Source organism: Apodemus sylvaticus, chromosome 4 (assembly GCF_947179515.1).
Source record: "Apodemus sylvaticus chromosome 4, mApoSyl1.1, whole genome shotgun sequence".
NCBI classification, from domain to species: Eukaryota; Metazoa; Chordata; class Mammalia; order Rodentia; family Muridae; genus Apodemus; species Apodemus sylvaticus.
This window is the reverse complement of record NC_067475.1, coordinates 75,892,775-75,912,729: the sequence shown is the minus strand read 5'-3', so window position 1 is coordinate 75,912,729 and position 19,955 is coordinate 75,892,775.

Here is a 19,955-nt window from a genome sequence, read left to right as displayed (position 1 = left end):
ATTCCTGGAATTGTGTATTTATTTGAATACTCTGTTTCTCGATGTGGTGTAGTTCAGCCTGAGAATACAGTTTTTAGTAGAAAAAAGGAATAAAAGGCCAAAACATAGAAGGAGCAACTACAAAAAAAATATGACAGGGATTGTACCTATGAAAAACCTATAGACAGCAATAGAAGTCAGGAGGAGATGTAGAGGCACAGAGGAAGCAGAAGAGGACATTAAGTTTGAACGGGTTTTGAGATGGCATCAAAGAGGAGAGATTCTTTTCATTTAGGACATTTGCTAAGGTAAAAGGCCAGCTGCATGCTTTTCCTACTTCTCTGAGTTAGCAGGTTTTCAACATCTAATTTCAATTGTATTTACTGGCAATGTTATGGATTTAAATCTGTATTACAAACAAAACTGAAGCCAAAATGGGTTTTAAAAAATCAACATAAAACCACATGTTCTAAATTGGATAGAACAAAGAATCAAGGATAGCCTTGGCATAATTAACACAGAAGATTTTCTGAACAAAACACTGACAGCAAAGGTACCAAGAAGACCAACAATTAAAAAGAGAAACCTAAACTGAAAAGCTTCTCTAAAAAAAAAGGACAATGTCATTTCAACAAAATGGTAGCCCACAAGTTTTTCAACAGCAACATACCTGATAAAGGACTAAACTCCAAAATATAAAGAAATTAAGAAGTGATATATCAAGAAAAGAAAGAATGCAATAATGGGGTATATATCTAAACAGAGACTTTTTAATAGAAGAAACTTGAGTGGCTGAAAATGAACAAAAACTCTAACATCTTTATTCATCAAAAATGCAAATTAAAACCACATTGAAATTTAATATTACACCTTTCAGGATGGCTGAGAACAACAGAGTAAGGGTCAAATCGATTCTGCAGGAGAACATCTGGAGCAGGGGAAGAATCTCCCATTACTAATAGGGTGCAAATATATATAAGTACTATGGAAATCAATGTGGCATTTTTTGGATAGTTGGGAATAAACCTAGCTCAAGAGCCAGCTATAACATTTGTGGGCATATATACAAGTTATCTTTCATCCTAAAACAAAGAACTTTCTCAACCATGATTTTTATTGATTTAATCGTTATTGCCAAAAATAAAAACAACCTAGATATCCTTCAGGAGAAGAATGGGTAAAGAAACTAGTATCTTTACACAATACAGTATTAAATAGCTGTTCAAAACAGATGACAAAATGAATTTTTTTAAAAAAAATGTATCAAGCAACAAAAATATATTGAGTCAAAGAGTGAAGGGCCTGTTTGAAGAAACCTATTCAGGTTTCTGTTATAAGGACTTCTTCAATATGGTAGAAGTCACAACCTTTTAGATGATTTGGGTTGGAAAGAAAAATAGCTGTTTTAAGCTTTTTATATTTAATGTAATATAAACTTGTTGTGAAGAGATCTCATGAAGCAATGAGAAAATGTACTTACTATATGTACTTACCATAAATGATGGGGAGTGCTTGGTGATGGGGCCATCGATCCATAATGGCCAACTCCAACCTGCCTCAAACCCTTGGTACAACACAAGGGAATGCCTGAAACAGATTCACAGAGTCCCTGGAGCTTCTTCCCTCTAAGGAGACATAGCTTCAATCTTTGTACACATCTGTCTGTTTAACTCATAGTTCATGTCTCAACCTTGACCCTCATATTTCCAGTATTGAGGGCCTTCATGGCCAAGAACATCAGCTATAGGTATCTCTAGGTAAGAATTCTATTCTGTTGGAAGAATTCAGAGTTCATATGTGCTGCATGATTATACTCCATTATACATTAAGTGCATTACAGAAAAAGTAGAGATAAACATTCCTGGTATGTGAAATTTTTCTTTGTTAAGTATCAAATATTGAAATATTGAAAACAAGTAAAATATATGTATGGTTCCAGAATTACCTCTGGGGTTTTACAAAAGTGTTTGAAATGGAATAATGGTGACATTTGATGGCCACTATGTACAATCCATTTTTCTATGTTCAGATCCTCATAATATAATCTAAGAAGCACTATGATTTAAGGTAATTATGACAAATGATCTAATTCCTTCACTTTAAAATGTAGATAATTTAGAATGTTTTGATTGTGGTTGGCAAAATAAAAGGCTTTTTGACAAGAACATGTCATTTCAATTCTTATTTGTTTATTTTTTATTTTTATTTAAGTTCATGGACATAGAAAGTCCACAGAGTGTGCACGATGGTCAACATTTTGTGCCCATGTGTTGGGGGCTTTTCCCCACTTTCTCTTCTATTAGATTCAGTGTATTTGGTTTTATGTGGAGGTCCTTGATACATTTGAAATTGAGCTTTGTACAGAGAGATTAAAATGCATCAATTTGCATTCTTCTACATGTTGAGTGACAGTTGAACACTTCTCTATGGTTGCTGGGAGTTGAATCTTGTACCTTCACTTTTAAAATCAATTTGGCAGTTTCTCATAAAACTTGGAATAGTTCTATATCAAGGCCCAGCTATACTACTCCCATCATATATACACAAAGATTTTTCTGTATTGCAGAGGGACACTAGCTCATCTATTTTCATAACAGCTTTATTTAAAATAGCCAGAAACTGGAAACAGACTAGATATCTTCTAACTGAAGAGTGGATAAAGAAAATGTGGTATATCTACACAATGGAATAATATTAAACTATCATAAACAACGATATGATGAATTTTGCATGTAAGTGTATGGAACTTGAGACTATCATCCTCACTGTGCTAACACAAAACCAGAAAGACATGTATGGCATGTACTCAGTTATAAGTAACCATAATCCATGTAGTGTAGGCTACCTGTGCTACAATCCACAGACCAAAAGAAATTGGATATTAAAGAGATTCAAAGGGAAGATGTGTGACATTCTTAAAATGGGAAACAAAATACTCACCAAAGATTAATGGAGTGAGGAAAATGGGTAAGAGAGGAGGTTAGAAGGAAAAAGGTGATGCTTATCTGGTACACTGACAGGTGGGATAAGACAGACCTGGGAGTGAGAATGTAAATTAGTGATGGAAGGCAGTTATCTCTGGTCACTAGATGGGGGCCTGAAATGATAGAGTTTATGGGGAATCCTGGCATTGGAGTGATCCTAGCTTAGATTCCTACCAGAAGGGTATATAGAGACAGAAATGGCCGCCTTAGACATACAAGCATTAATTCCACAGGAGTGAGGGTGACATCAATATATTCACAAAACCATCACCCCCAAATTTCTCTTGCCTACAATCTGTGCAGGAACAAAGATGAATAAGAGGCTGATGGAGGAGCCAACCAGTGACTGCGCCATTCTGAAACTTATCCCATATGAAAGAGTCAACCCATGAAATTATTAATTTCTCTGTTACTCTGTTATGCTTACAGACAAAAACCTAGCATAACTGACTGTTATAGGACTTTGGCGTCAGATGCAACCAGATGCAGAGACCTATGGACATACATAGTGCAGAGCTATGATAGTCATATGGAAGCATGAGGTATAGAAGTGAACAAGTCAAAAATCACAAGGGTATCACAAGAATACCCACAGTGTTAATTAACCTGGGACCATGGGTGGTCACAGAGCCTGGGCCACTATCAAGTGGGCATGGAGGTGATGGACATAGAGCCCCTTATTCATGTGTTTCAAATATCCATCTAAGCATTCATGTGTTTCCCCTAACGAGAAGAACAGTGGTTGATCTCTTTCTGGCCATTGGATCCCTTCCTCTATTCATAGTCTCCTGAGTGGGTCTAAGTAAGTAAGTATATGTCTAACACTGCTAGGATAATATGCATCATGGTTGGGTGGAACATACGTTCATGAATCAATTTTATGAACGGAAGTGTTTAGGCCAATTTTTTTGTGTGTGGGATACTTGGAAGTGTAGGACTTGGAAGAGAAGAGGAAGGGGCTGTCATAGGGAAATAAAGTGACTAAGAAATTTAAATTTCAAAAAGAAAGAAAAGGAATACCAAAAGAGTTAAAAATGCTTCAAACATCTTGCTGACCAGAAATTACAAGATTTCAAATAGTCTCAAGGAGGCAACTCGATTTATAAACCTTAATTTATTTCTTTGTCTTGGTTTTAAAATGGCAGATAGTAGGTTTTCTGTCTTGGTTCATTTGGTCCTTGACTTTCTTTTCTTTTATGAAGCAATTGAAAACTTTCGTACATGCTTATTTTACTAGGTTCCCGCCCCATTGTGAAGACCTTACATTGTTGAGTCGAAAGACACAGTTTTCCTGAATGAATGAGTTCCAGAATGCTATTTGATAAGAAGTATCTTCTGCTCATGTGGAAAGTTTCCATTACATTTTGAGCTGTAATGCTAAAATAATCCATGTTAAAATACTTTGTGACAGTAAGTAGGGAAACCTGTGAGTATTCCATAATACCTCATTAACCACTACAGAATTTCTTATTTGAGGAATATTGATGATTTTTTTGATAGAGTACAATGAAACAGGACAATTATCTACAGTGACTTTCATAGAGCATTTTCTGTCCTTAGTCTTTGGTGGGCTATTTTACAATGAAGAGAAATAGATGAATGGAAATCTCAAAATTAATACAGGAGAGAAAACCCCAGAACAATAAAAATATGTCCATTCACCAAACATTCCAGTGAGGGTATTAGGAATGTTGTGTGAGTCAATCAATTACTATGTATTTGGTCTCAGGCTTGTAAATCTCTGAAGGAAATTTCATTAGGCTCCATTACTAGGGGTTACAGGACCCACTGGAAGTTCCTGGAATAAAGGATGTGTTTCTTTAACAAATACATTCATACTCAGGGCATAAATGTAAGACCATCACAGGAAGGTAGACTCTAGAGGGTTTCATTTCTTTTAAGATGCCAAGGAGCTCTTAGAAAACGAAGATATCTCCATTTTTCCATGGGGGTTTATTTGATTGCACTCTCTCTCACACTCCTATGACAGACATACTTAAAACCAAAGTCACCCACCACATCCACAAAATACCCATCATTGTGAAATCTCATAATGAGCCTTGAAATGTGGCAAAAAGCTCCCAAATTCGTGCAAAGAGACGTTTGGCTTTAGTTTTTCAGGCATACATTTTTGCAACCTACATTTAATAAAGGTTCAATTTCTTCTCTAGCCAACCACCTAGAAGAAGTAGTGGAGGATCTAGAGAAAGGACCCAAGGAGTTGAAGGGGTTTGAATTACCATAGGAGGAACAACAGTTGGAACCACCCAGGAACCCCAGACCTCCCAGGGACTAAACCACCAACCAAAGAATACACATGGAGGGACCCAGTGCTACAGATGCATATGCAGCAGAGGATGGCTTTGTTGGACATCAAAGGGAGGAGAGGCCCTTGGTCCTGAGAAGGCTAGATGCCCCGGCATCTGGAAATGGCAGGACAGGGAAGCAGGAGTGGGTGGATTGGTGAGCAGGGGGAGCAGGCATGGGCTAGGGGATTTTTTTGGGGGGAGGTGACCAGGAAAGGGAACAACATTTGAAATGTAAAATAATGAATATATCTAATAAAAGAAGAAGTAGTGGAAGAGAAATGTCATTAGGATATGAAGGAAGTGGACTTGTTCAGCAATAGGTATTTGGGGGAGGGCTCAGTCTTATTTGGTAGCAGTTCACTCCTTTAGCAAACACCAAATACGATTCAACAGCTGCATAACAGTCCTCTAGGAAGGAACACACTAGGCGCAAACATGCAACTTCACTACATTCTTTTCTGCGTGCAGATACCAGGCAGCTGTAGTTGAATTCAGAATAAATCACCAGGTTGGCCAACCTGCCTAAGGTATGGCTGAGGCAACATGCTACAGGAACCTCATGAACACTTCTTGAGTAAATTTCTCACTGTAAAATCATTAAAAGTTGATCTCAAAAATGTAAGGCTAGCCAATACATGTGTGTCTTTAGCAAAGCATAATGAGGCAGAGCAAACCAAAGAAATGTTCAGTGCTCCCCTACCACTGTCTGTGCGGTCATATGTATACTTCATCAAACATCCTTTCATGTGTTTACTAAGTCAAAACATCATTTCACCTGTGTCTCAAAAACTTTTATGTTTGCTTTTCCAAGACATTCTTTCTCCTGTATGCCTCAGCAAAATATCACTGGACACAACTAACTTTCCAAATATACTAGACATTTACAATTCAGATTTGTTTTTGGTTTTTTGTTTTTCTTAGGAGGGTGTAGTATACTTTCCAAAACACTTTTGGTACTGGTCCTAAGAGAATATCTACCAATTATGATCAATGATATTATCCATACGCAATGACAAGAGAACCACTAGACCTTTGTATCCACAAGTTCCCATATATTCATTACCAAAAATCAGAAGATCACAGAAAAGTACAGCTTTCTCCCCATCCACAATCTTCCTAAATAAACTCATCTTCCTCCTTCTTATCCATACTCAAGTGTGACTATAGACTCCCTCTCTTCTGATCCAAGCAATACTAATTCTTCTGTATCAACTGCACACTTAAATGCCCTTTGACATAACACAATGCCACATACTGAGGTTATATTCAGTATCATGAGCCAATTTTAAATATATTCATTTAGCACATCATAGTGGAATATGAAATTCTTAAAACAGAAATGTGAACTTATTGTAGCTCAGAGACCATAATTGGCTCCTCTAACAGGATCCACATTTTGAGCAGTTGACTATGAAACTTGACTCTTTGTCTTGAGTTTAAATATACAATATTTTGCAGTTTAGCAGACATATAAATAAACTAGAGAAAGACACTTCCTTAATGGGAGCAGTACCACTGACTTCATGATAACATCACTGAGGGTAACATTTTCCATATTAGGATTCAGACCCTTGATCACATGTGCCCTTCTAGTAAGATTCATGTGTACAAAAAAGCAGGAGAAATTGCTCAGGCCTGGGATTTATATATATATATCTTCAGAATTTGTACCTGAGATGCAAGAAAAAGTACCTAACAATGATATACTAACTTTAATAGTCTCTGGTGAGAAGTCTGGTATAATTCTGTTAGGTCTGCCTTTATGTGGTACTTGACCTTTTTCCCTTACTGCATTTAATATTCTTTTTTTGTTTTGTGCATTTGTTGTTCTGACTTTTATGTGATGAAAGGAGTTTCTTTTCTGGCTTAGTCTATTTGGAGTTTTGTAGAATTCTTGTATGTTCGTGGACATCTTTTACTTTATGTTAGGGAAGTTTTCTTCTATAATTTTGTTGAAGACATTTTCTAGCCCTTTAAGTTGGAAATCTTCACTCCCTTCTATACCTATTATCCGTAGGTTTGGTCTTCTCATTGTGTCCTAGATTTCGTGGATGTGTTGGTTATGGAATTTTGTGCATTTTGCATTTTCTTGGGCTGTTGTGTCAATGTTTCCTATGGTAACCTGTGCACCTAAGATTCTCTCTTCTATCACTTGTATCCTGTTTGTGATGCTTACTCCTGATCTCTTTCCTTGGATTTCTACCTCCAGGGTTGTCTCCCTTTGTGATTTCTATAATATTTATATTTCCATTTTTAGATCATGAATGATTTTGTTCAATTGCTTCACCTGTTTGACTGTGTTTTCCTGTAATTATTTAAGGGGTTTTGTGTTTCCTCTTTAAGGGGCTTTTGTTTTTTAACCTGGGTTCTCCTGTATTTCTTGAAGAAAGTTATTTATGCCCTTCTTAAAGTCTCTATCATCATCATGAGATGTGATTTAAATGAGAATCTTGCATTTCTGGTGTGTTGGGGTATCCAGGACTCACTGTGCTAGGATAATTCGGTTCTGATGATGCCAAGTAGCCTTAGTTTCTGTTGCTTATATTCTTGCCCTTGCCTCTCAACATTTTATTATATGTGGTGTTAGCTGGTTTTGCTATCTCTGACCATGGCTTATCCCTCCTGCAAGCCTGTGTCTCAGTACTCCTGGGACACCAATTCTCTTCAAGAGCAATTTGGGTATGGAGATCTGCAGCACATGATCAGCTCCAGGGTACAGACAGAAACCAGAAGGATGCTGTCCCTGGCTGTTTCTTGGTTCCTTTATCCTGATGGCTTTGGGTGGGACTCTCTTGGGCCAGGAATTTGAGAAGAAATGGTGGTGTTACCTGTGTTCACAGGTGTGTAGGCAGCCCTGGGAGACTAGATATCTCTTGGCATGATTTGGTTATGGAGAGCTGTGGCACAGGGTCAGTTCTGGGTACAGATGGAAACTGGAGGAATCCTGCCCCAGGCTGCTGCTATGTTCATTTCTGTATTCTGAGGGCTCCAGGTGGGTCTTCAGAGTAGAAATGGTGGTCTTACTTATGCTCACAAGCATATCAGCATTCCTGGAAGACCAGCTCTCTCCTTGCAGTATATGGGTATGGAGTGCTATGGCATAGGATCAGCTCTGGCCACTGTGCCACAGGATCAGTTTCTAGTGCAGATACTAGAAGGATCCTGTCCCAGACTTCTTGTTTAATGTGTCCTAACAGTGTATCTGGTTTTATGGTGAAGTCTTTGATCCACATGGTCTTCAGTACTTGAAAGGTGATAAATATGGGTCTATTTGTACTCTTCTACATGCACATATCCAACATTACTGACATCATTTGTTTAAAATGCTATATTTTGTTCTAATGTGTATTTTTGACTTATAAAAATATCAGGTGTCCATAGATTTGTGGATTAATGTCCACGGCTTTGACTTGGTTGTATTGAGCAGCTTGTCTGAATTTCTGGCACCAAAATGAATACTTTATCACTATAGCTATACACTGTAACATGAATTCAAGGATTTCAAATCTTCCAACACTTCTTTTATGGGTCAGAATTGTTTTAATTATTATAGAATATTTGTGTTTCCACATGAACCTGAAAAAATTTGCCCTGTCAAGGTTTGTAAAAAAAAAAAGTATTGTCATTTTGATGATTGCATTTGATTTGGAGATTATATATATATATATATATATATATATATATATATATATATATATATATGTGTGTGTGTGTGTGTGTGTGTGTGTGTGTGTGTGTGTGTGTGTGTGTGTTTTAATAGGAAGGAAAATTTTTCTATGTTAATCTAAATGTTACACAAGCATATATTTTTCATCTTCTTATATCTTATTTAATAAATATCTCAGTCATATGATTGTTTCTGTATGAATCTTCATACTTGCAATTACAGTTTGTATGGTTTCAAATAGTGTAGAAAGAATCTTCACTCCTCACATTTCCAGGATTTGTCTTTTTTATTCTTAATGATAGCCATTGTAACTACACTGTGGAAGCAATGACAAAACAATTTCAATTTTCATTTCCAATGACTAAGGATGTCAAAAAATTATAAATTATACATCAGACATTTTTATATTTTTTTCTTTGAGAACATTCAATGCCATTTTAGCCTATTTCTCTTTGTGTTATTTCTTTTGTTATTGGTTATGTTTTATGTCTTTTATAATTCAGATACTGCTAACTTGTTCAGCAAAATTTTCTGCCGCTGTGCATGCTGCTTCTTCATCCAGTTACTGTCACACTCTGTTGTGGGAATGTGAAAGTCAGCCTGTGTTCTGGTTGGGCTAGGTTTAAACTCCAGAGACCCCACAGATTTCATCAAAGGACAGACCCTGTTGGCCATCCTCCCAGACACTAGGTTCCTGACACAAGTCCTCAGTTCTCCATAATTTTATGGCCATCAGTCACATATGGCAACACTCCAAGCACCTAGTATTCTGTCTGGACTTCACCCTCACAGCCACCTGGCAACAGTCAGGTATGCTCCTCCCCACAGTTATAACAACCAGGTAGGTCCAGCCCACTATAAAAGGGGCTGCTTGCCCCCTCCTCTCTTTCATGCTCTCTCTTTCTCTCTTGTTCTCTTGCTCTTTCCCTTCCCCCCTTATTTGCCCCCTCTCCACATTCCCTTCACCCCTTTTTGCATGGGGCCATGCAGGCCTCTTCTTTTCTATTTTTTCCCTATCTCTACTTTTCTACAATTAACATGCTAAAACCAGGGACTGCCTTTTCTCATCTGGATCTGCCGCACTGGATCAATGGAGCAGGCCTTTCCCTAAAGAGCCATGAATCTAATTTCCCTCTTAGGCCTCCCAGCATTCCCAGCCATGCACCACCAACCCAAGCAGCCCACCAAGATTGCCACTTGAGCAAGTCAGGACACACTGGTCCCCTCAAGAATCAGGCAGAGCCCTCCTCCCTGACCTTTCTCTTCAGCCCCAGGCCAGAGACTGCCCATGGGCCCACACTCCACTCTCAGCTCTTCTGCAGTGTGCAAGAGTGAGAACCTGTTGTCCTCAGCTTCTGTGAGATCTGGGAACCCACAAGCTCCCTACTAGTTCCCTGGGCAACTTCAGCCTACACCTTCCTGGCAGGTCCTCTTTCTTTCCCCAGAAGCCAGAACTCTCGGCAGGATATGAAATCCTATTTCTAACCCACACCGTGTTATACAGGTATTATGTTTTAATTTCTTGTCGTGGCACTTGTCAATTGGTGGCTTTATTTATTAAATAATCAAAGTTTTATTCATATTCTCCTTTTCCATCCTCATAGCTCAAAAAATATTTCATAATTTTTTCTCTAGCAGATTTGGATTTTGAGGTCATAAGTTAATTTCTCTAATCTAGTAGAGTGATTATTGAACAGGAGGCAAGATAAGTGTCTATTTTAATTAATCTTTATTCATATATTCAGTTTCCTGGCTGCATCTGTCAAACACACCAGTTTTCCCCTATTGAAGCTCTTAGCAGCTTGTCAAAACAAGTTTTATCCACAAGAAGACCTACAGAGTTAGCAAACCTGGGCCTGTGGAGGCTCAAGAGACTTAACCATCAACTCTAGAGAATTCATGTGCTGGACACAACTCCCCTACACAAATGTAGCAGTTGTGTTGCATGGTTTTCATTTATGTCTCCTAACAATTGGACAGAGGACTATCTATTGTACTTAACTATTATCTGCCTTTGGACCCCTTTTTCCTAGCTTGGCTGCCTTGCCTCCACATAGAGGGAAAGGATGCAACTGGTCCTCTTGTGACTTGATGTGCCAGGTTGGGTTGGTTGGGTTCCCATTCTCTTAGAGGAGGGGGTATTAGTTGTAGAAGGTATTAATGTACGATTTGGAGGAGATTTGGGGGCTGTGATCGGGATAAAAAGTGAATAAAAATAATAAATAATAAAAAAGAACTGAAGAAAGACCCAGTTATATTAAGCTAAGGCACGTTAAAAAGAAATAAAGCAATGTCTTCTCTACCTGAGGACATGTGTTCAATTCTAACAACCATATGTCAACTTAAAACCATCTGTAATTCCTGTTTCAGGGAAACCAATGCATTTTTTTGTCTTTGTGAGCACCAAATTCACATGGTGTATAGATATGTATCTTTGCAAAACATACATACTCATGATATAAAAATAAATAAAATCTCAAAAATTAATAGTGTATTTTCATGGATTCCTGTCTAGATTGCACATTGTGTCTCATTGAGCTATGTATCTGTTTTGGGCCAGATGTTAGAAAGACATACATATATAATTCATTTCTATCCCTACTCTGTCATTGTTAGGGTCTTGCATTTTCCATTTTTGAGTCAGACTGAACTGAGAGTGTCATGTGTCTACCAAGGGCCCAGCTATATATTCTGGCATCTACCTACTTTGCCAACCATTTCAGTGAGCTTCAGATTACCCTGACTGGATGCTCTCTACTGGTTCATTTTGGTTCTTTCTCTTTTCTTTTTCTATTTTTCCAGCATTGCTTTAAACCCTGTCTGATTTGTTGATTTCATTTTAATTTCTAAGCCTAATGATACATTTTTTTTTACATATTGACATTTTCTAGACTGTCAATATATCATAGACATATGTTTATTCTGCTTGGATATTTCCATTAATACTTTCCTCTCTTTATTAAAAGAGCCTGTTAAAGATTAAGGGCACATAACAAACACTGAAAGTCACTTCAGAAAAGTGTTATGGATCTTCCCTCTCATATACTCATATTCTAGTTATACAAAAGGCCCAATACTCCCCCATCAAATCCATCACCCCCCTCCACCACTGTAACACCCAAGAATGAGCTGTGAAATGAAGCTAGCAAATCCCAAAGCTTCTTAAAAATATATCTTATTTGGTTTTCATTTCTGGGAAGCTATTTCTTTCTATATTTATTACTATTAATAGTAGTAGAAAAGTAGTAGTATTAGTATCATCATCATTATTATTATTATTATTATTATTATTATTATTTTGTGTATCTCCTCCCACCAATGCAAAATAAGCAATCCTCTGCTACATATGTAGCAGGAGCTATGGATCTGTCTATGTATATTTTTTATTAATTTATTTATTTTTATACTCCATATTTTATTACCCCAACCCCATCCACTCTCTGACTGTCCCACATCCCATACCTCCTACCCACTCCCTGTCTCCATGTGAATGTCCCCATGATGCCCCACCCTACCTGACCTCTAAATTCCCTGGGACCTCCAGTCCCTTTAAGGCTAGGTACATCATCTCTGAATGAACACAGACCTGGCAGTTCTCTACTGTATGAGATTTGGGGGCCTCATATCAGCTGCTGTATGCTGAAATCATGCTCAGTCCCTTTTTGTAAATGTTCCATAGCCTCAGTAATAGTGTCAGGACTCGGGACCTCCCTTGAGCTGGATCCCACGTTAGGTCTGTTGCTGGACCTTCTTCTCCTCAGGCTCTTCTCCATTTCCAATGTTGTAATTCTTTCAGAGAGGCACAATTATGTGTCAGAGTTGTCACTGTGGGATGGCCTCCCTCTTCCTCATTTGATGCCCTGTCTTCCATCTGGAGGTTGGCTCTGTAATTAGCCTCACTACTCTTTGAGTCCTGAGAGTCTCTCACCTCCCAGGTTTCTGGCTCGTTCTGGAGGGTTCCCTCAACTTCATACATCCTGAGGTTGCCTGTTTCCATTCTTTCTTCTGACCCTCAAGGTTTCAGTCCTTTTCCCTCAACCAATACCATATCATGTTCCCCTCTCACCCGACTCCCTCCCTCCCTTGTCCACTTAACTTCCCAGTACCCTCCCTCCTTCCCCATTTGTGATTACTTTACTCCCCCTTCCAAGTTGGAATGAGGCATCCTCACTTGGGCACTTTAGGTTGTTGAACTTTTTGTGTTCTGTAGCCTAAATCTTGAGTATTCTGTACTTTTTAACACTATCATGTCCTTTAAGTTATCAGAAAAGCAATTTTCCTTTCAAGAAAGGTCATTATTCTGTAACAATTCAAAATATGATGTGCAAAATATTCTAAATAAGAGTTGCTATGTCCTATAGTCTATACCCTCTATAAATCATTATTGTTTTTTTAGGCAGAGATTCGTGATGCAATGTTTGAGTTCTAGAATGGCTTGTCTTGTAGAGTTATATAGCATTCCAGTTTTATGTGCAAAAAACCTTATAAAAACATTTGGACCTAGGCCCACACCCTCTGCTATGGTTCAAGTGTGCAGAAGTCACTAAGATGATCAAGCATGTGGTAGAGATATTAAGAGATAAAGAGAAGGGAGAACAGTTTGTACATTTGGGAGAGAATTGAAGCTGGAGGTGCAAGGGTGGGAGGAAGAGCATGATGTGGATATCCTCTCCTCCTTCTTGGGACCATACTGATGTCTTGATTCATGGTTCCACTAAGAGCCATATCTGGGTTCATGACTCAACATTACCTGGGTTCAATATCTATGTCTGAGACCCATGTTGTCACCAAAGACCATGGTGTTGTTCCTGGTCTGATTTGCTGTTTGTGCCCATAATGATGTCAGAGGGATGCACAGAGCTGGTACTACTCTTCACAGGTTGAGGCACAGTGAATAGTTAATCATGCCTCTTACATGGCCAGCTTAGAGAAGCTGGCCCCAAATGCACGAGAAAAGGTGGACTGCTGGCACTCCTAGCTAGTTTCAGTATTCTAAAGGCCTGCCCCACCTCTTACCAGGGTGCTTTAAGAGAGTTTATCCCATCGCTTTCTGGTTGAAGCAATTGGGAGAGTGGCTCTTTACCTTGCTGGGCTTAAGCTTGAAATAGCAGACTCTACAGTATCAAAGAAGGAGAAATGTACCTGGCCCTTATCTCCTGTTGCACTCCAGTGCCCCTACCCTTGCCAAAGAACACTTGAGAGCTGACCATTATTGAATGGATTAGCTTTCTTGATGGTGTGAGCATAAAAATGCTGATCTCATATCTTGCTAGTAGCTACAGACAGTAATTGTCCCAGCCCGTCTTCTTTACAAAAGCAGGAGAATCCCTGGTGCCATAAATTCAAGATTGTTATTGGCAGGCTGACCAAATCACTACTGCCTAGGCTCCAATACAGAGATTTCAGTTGGCTTCTCCAACATTTATCCTAACTATGAAATTCTGGAACATGCAAAGGGGACATTTTTGCAGAACTAAAGCTTTAACACCTCCATGATATAGGGCAACAACATGATGTCTGAGAGGAGTCCTGATAAGGATCCCGTATTGATAGTGTAGCAGAAACCAGAGGGCTGGAACCAGACCAATGACTCATTGAAATGAAAATATTCAAATAAATCTGATTGCACATAAAAACCATATTGTGTGACACACAGTGTGACATACCACAGCTTCCTTAGTAAGATGTTTACATTTTCTTTATTATTTAATTTTTAAATATTTTTGTTTGGGTTTGGTTTGGTTTGATTTGGTTTGTGTGGAGGTTGGAAGAGCAGAAGCCAGAAATGTACAGACATGAGATGAGTGGGACTGGATGCATAAAGAGAAATTCACATACAATCAATAGAAAGTTTAAAAAAAAATCTGTACCTCCTGGGACAGGTATGCAGGGCTTATGTCAGTGTTGATTTTCTTAAAAATGCCTATGGAGGAAAAACATTCTTATGTTAAATTTGACATGAATACTATTCTCTCCAGTTTGAGCCATTGATGGCTTTGTATATGAGAAAATATGTACAGACATGGATATGTTTTTACTTGAAAATTACATTCTAAATTAATATGCATTTGTCAAAATAATTTTGTTCTTTCCACTAGAGACAAATCTGTGAGGGAAATGGTCTGGGATCTAATCAGGATTTTGCTAAAATTACAGAACTATAATTTTTCCTTGATTCGTGGGTAGGTGAAATCTTGATTGTCAAAATTGAGCAGAATTGTGTTTGAGATTGTGCCAGTAATTAGCCTTTAGGACGGATCAATTAAAGACAGAAGGGTGATTAGGTTAGGTGCCTATACATTAATTGTCTCAAGAGCAGAAGCAATCACAAGTGATGCAATCATATGAATGATGCAGCATTCCAAAAACCTGAAAAGAATTATATACTGAGCTCAAGGGAAAAATATTAAGGAGATAAACCAATCTTAGGTTGGGGTATGGGCTGTTTTCAGCAAATGTTTGAGATGTCTATAAAGGGATACTGGGTGACGATGTTAACTGAAAGGTTAAGGTTTTAGGACCTTTATGACTTTACAAATTCAATTTGTTGGGATGAGGAATATTTATCCCAAAAAAACACAGCTTGACCTTCTCCAATATACAGAACCTTGAAATGTTATGCTCTATCTGCAAAATAAGCACAACCATTAACAATAGAGGAAGTAGAGAGGGTAGAAGAGAGAATCCATGAGTTGCATTTCACAAATGGAAACAAAATTCAAGCATACCAATATAAACTGAATTTGAAATTTGCTCTGAAATATCCTTTTCTTTAACAATGTTATTCCTCATTAGCATATATTACCTGAAAAATAAAAAGGCTTCACTTTCATCTACATATATAAAATATTCACAAATACCTTTGCAAAGTACTTACATTCACAAGTAGTTTGGAGTTAAAGCAGAGGATTACTTGTATGCAATCAAAACATTCATATTTAAAGAATCAAGTACTTTTCAAAATCCTTTACCTATCCCATCCTACAACATTCAAAAATTCCAAATTATCTACAGTTTAAAATGATGATCTCAATCATCGAATTTATCTTAATTTTCTCAAATTATTAAATATATACATCTATATTGAAAACAACTTGGAATACAAAATTTTATTATACTGTCTTGTAATCAAACATCACCTTGTTTTCACTTAAAAAGCAATCAAAAGAACTATGGGCATTTCTGGAACCATACATATACACTGCTTTGTATTTAGTATTTGAATTTGAATTAAAGAATATTCAAGTACTTGGAATTTTCTATAATGGAATTATAAAAACTGATTGTATAATGTCAGTGTAATCATGTCATACATCTGAGCTCAGAACTTTTCCCACAAGGAAGAATATTCAGTTAAAGATAACTGTGTTAGATAGGCTTTGACTATGTGAAAGTTCAAATGACTGGGAAGATGGAAGTCAATGTCAATGACATAACTAGGAGTTAAGAAGAAGGATGCATATAATGATTCATCATGTGGCTGCTTAATAAGGAGGATAAGTCACTGACGATTCTGAGAATATATCTCAGAAATTCCACTGCAGTGATCATAGAGTTTCAAGCATGTAGAAGTTGGTTACTATGGAAAAATAGCCTATCAAGAAGATTTTTTCCATTACTTACTATGAGCATAATCCCATAGTTGAATCAAATTCAATCCCCAGAAGATTATGACACATTAAATATAAAAGGCTTAAAACAGTGATTTATTTTTCAGTCAAAGTCAATTATAAATTTCCATCCTCTGCCATATTTGAGTAGAGTATTAGTTTGGGTTCTCTAGAGTCACAGAACGTATGGATACATTCTTTATATAGTTAGGGAATTTGTCAATGACTTACAGTCTATAGTCCAACTCCCCAACAATGGTCAGCAGCAGCTGTAGATGGAAGTCCAAGGATCTAGCAGTTTCTCAGTCACACGAGGCAAGCAGGCAAGGAAGAGTGAGTAAATCTTCCTTCTTCCAATGTCCTTATATATCTTCAGCAGAGGGTATAGCCCAGATTAAAGGCTGTAGGTCTCCAACAGAGGATGTGGCCCAGATTACAGGCATGTGGGTCTCCAGCAGAGGGTGTGGCCCAGATTAAAGGTGTATGCCTCCATGCCTTTAATCCCAGATGACCTTGAACTCGGAGATCTCCTTGTCTTAATCTTCTGAAATTCATAGTCACTATGCTTCAAGATCTCCATGCCAAGATCCAGGTCAGAAACTTATATCTCTGAGCCTCCAGATTAGGATCATTGGTGAGCCTTCCAATTCTAGATTGTCGTTCTTTCCAGATATAGTCAAGTTGACAACCAGGAATAGCCACTACAAGTGGTCTCTATATAAGAGATCTTAATGGGTTTCTTCACCTTGATGATCATAAGCCTGTGTTAATGTTAATAACTCCATGATAAGCTGAGACCAAGAGCCTAAAATGTGACTAATGTCTCTACAAAATGGTAAGTACTGGGACCTCAGGAAAACCCTTAATGCTATGGAAAAGATCTCTAAATACTTTAATATATATATATATATATATATATATATATATATATATATATATATATATATATATAATTTCTTGATTATGCAAAATAGAAGGATGTAACATGAATAATGAGGGGCTTCATGCATCCTAAAGGAATGAATCCTACACTGTGAGCCAGCTGGTGAGAAAGGTACAAACACTGCTAGATTCCTGGATTCGACGTCTGCCTAAAACAAAGATAGGTTGGGCTAAGGTGTGATAGAAATATTAATTTAGGACATGGTCCCACTGAAATTGCTCATTGTGAATGCTTAACAAAGGCCAACAGATCTCTGAATCCTTTTGTAACATTAAGAAACAATGTATGCTTCTTGTCTCATAACAATTAAAGTGCTTGGGAATTGAAATGGGCATCCATAAGATAATATAATTGAAACCTGGAGTGAATCATTGGATTGATATGTAAAATAAATAACTGGAACTGTGTTCTTCAGGAGATGATATATCCTGAGAAAATTTACGAGCAAAGCAGAGAGACATGCTTTGGAGACCAAAACAGAAACACAGATATACAAAATCACACACACACACACACACACACACACACACACACACACACACACCACAAGAAAGCAGGACTTGGATAGAGAGATCTATTAATATATCAAGCAATGTGTGAACAGAGAGATATTTTAGAATAGCAAGCATCAGAATATAGAGAAATCTCCAGAGCAAATGCAGAATGTACAGAGAAACAGAAGGGAAAAGCTATATCAAGCAGACACAGTTCTTCAGACTGGATTCATGATTTTACTTAGAGTCTTCTTTTCATTGCTCCCACACATCCCTTTTCTCAGAAACCCTCTCCATGCAGAGGCCAGACCTTAGCAAGTACCTAGGAAGCAATTACACCAGATTATAGGAAATGAGCGTCTTCCCATAACCAATCAAACCTTGCAATATATATGAGGAAAATAGCAATGACAAACAAGAGAAGGCATATCAGTAGCAAGAAGCAATACTGGGATGAAACCCCTGGGGCCGTGCTTCTCCAAAATACAACCATTTCTGCTCTGTCATACAACGGGCCTTCTCCAGGATGCTCACTTGCCCACTGCAGCTATCCTTGCTTGGGGCCCTTTAGTAAATGTAGGGTTATGGGATCCCATCCACTCAGCCACAGGGCTCAGGCCACTGGTTAATGTAGGACACTGGAATTTTAACTGTGCTTATCCCACACTGGTGCCATAGAGGTGTGCAGTTACAGAGAAGCTGCAGGACACACTACTCAAGGGGTGGGGGAGCATAGTCTGTGCTGGCTCTGGGATTCCCAGGCCTGTAGGGTGGCCAGGGCCATCTGGTTCTCAAGCTCTTGGATAGCCAAGCTCCACTGGATTCCTCAAAAGTGTTGATAACAGAGTTAGTTAGAACAGAGCTGGATTTAGCCTGGGGGCGGCTGAAGGCGAAATGAGAGGAGAGCTCTGGCTGGGTCCCAGTGGAAGGAGAGGGTCCTTGGCTTGTTCAGTGGCTGGCTGGCTTAGTGGTCATGCCTGGGTGCACTGACAGACCTTCCACAGGATATTAGGCAGACAGCTCTTGAGAAGAAATGCACTCCAATCCTCCCTATGGCAGATCCTGATAAAAAGAGATAGTCCATTTTTTAAGATATTTATTGTCAAGTTGGAGAGTGATGATGAGTAAAACTGCACCCCATTTTCTCAGGGTAGGCCTGAGGTTAAATAACTTTTGCAGGGAGTAGTGCCAAGGAAGGAAAGTTTATTGGCTAAGTCTCTAGGCTTTTAGGTATCTCATTAAAATGGAGATCTTTCTTGAGGCTATGGTCATGTCCTCTACCTGTGGAGGGGCTTGGGACATGCCCCTTATGTAACTGATGTCCAGAAACCTATGGAGAGTTGTAGCCTCATGCCAGGAACTGATGTTCAGGACTTTGGCAAAATGCTTACTGTTCCTGCAGGGTCACTAGTGTTTCAAGACTGTGTTCCATCAGGGACCAGACTGCCTTTTAAGGTCCTACATGTAAACTCTAACTTTGCATAAATTTTATAAATATAATTGCTACAGGTAAATTAGCAATTCACATTTTTTATAATGATTAGGAACTATATAACAATAAGATGCCATTCAATTGCCATGCCTTACATAACATATTCCAACTTGACAAAGAAAGGTTCATGGATGGACAGGGTATGTTTAGTTGTGTGTATGTTGCAGTAACTCCACATCACATGAAAATAATCAGGGGGAGGAATTCTGACTCATGGTCAAGGACTACACTTTTATCACAGTAGGAATAAAATGTTGGGAATTACACTAGACTGTGGCAACTGGAGGATGAGTTTGCTTGCTCATAGTTCAATTGACCAAAAAACACAATACTTCATAGGAAGTGCATCCGACATATGATCTTTATAGATTCCTCTATTCCCAGAAAACCTAATTTATACAACAATTTCCCCAAATCTCAGCAAAGAACCTTGCAGCTAAGAAACATGTGCTTTTGCATAGACTGTGGGGGTTTATT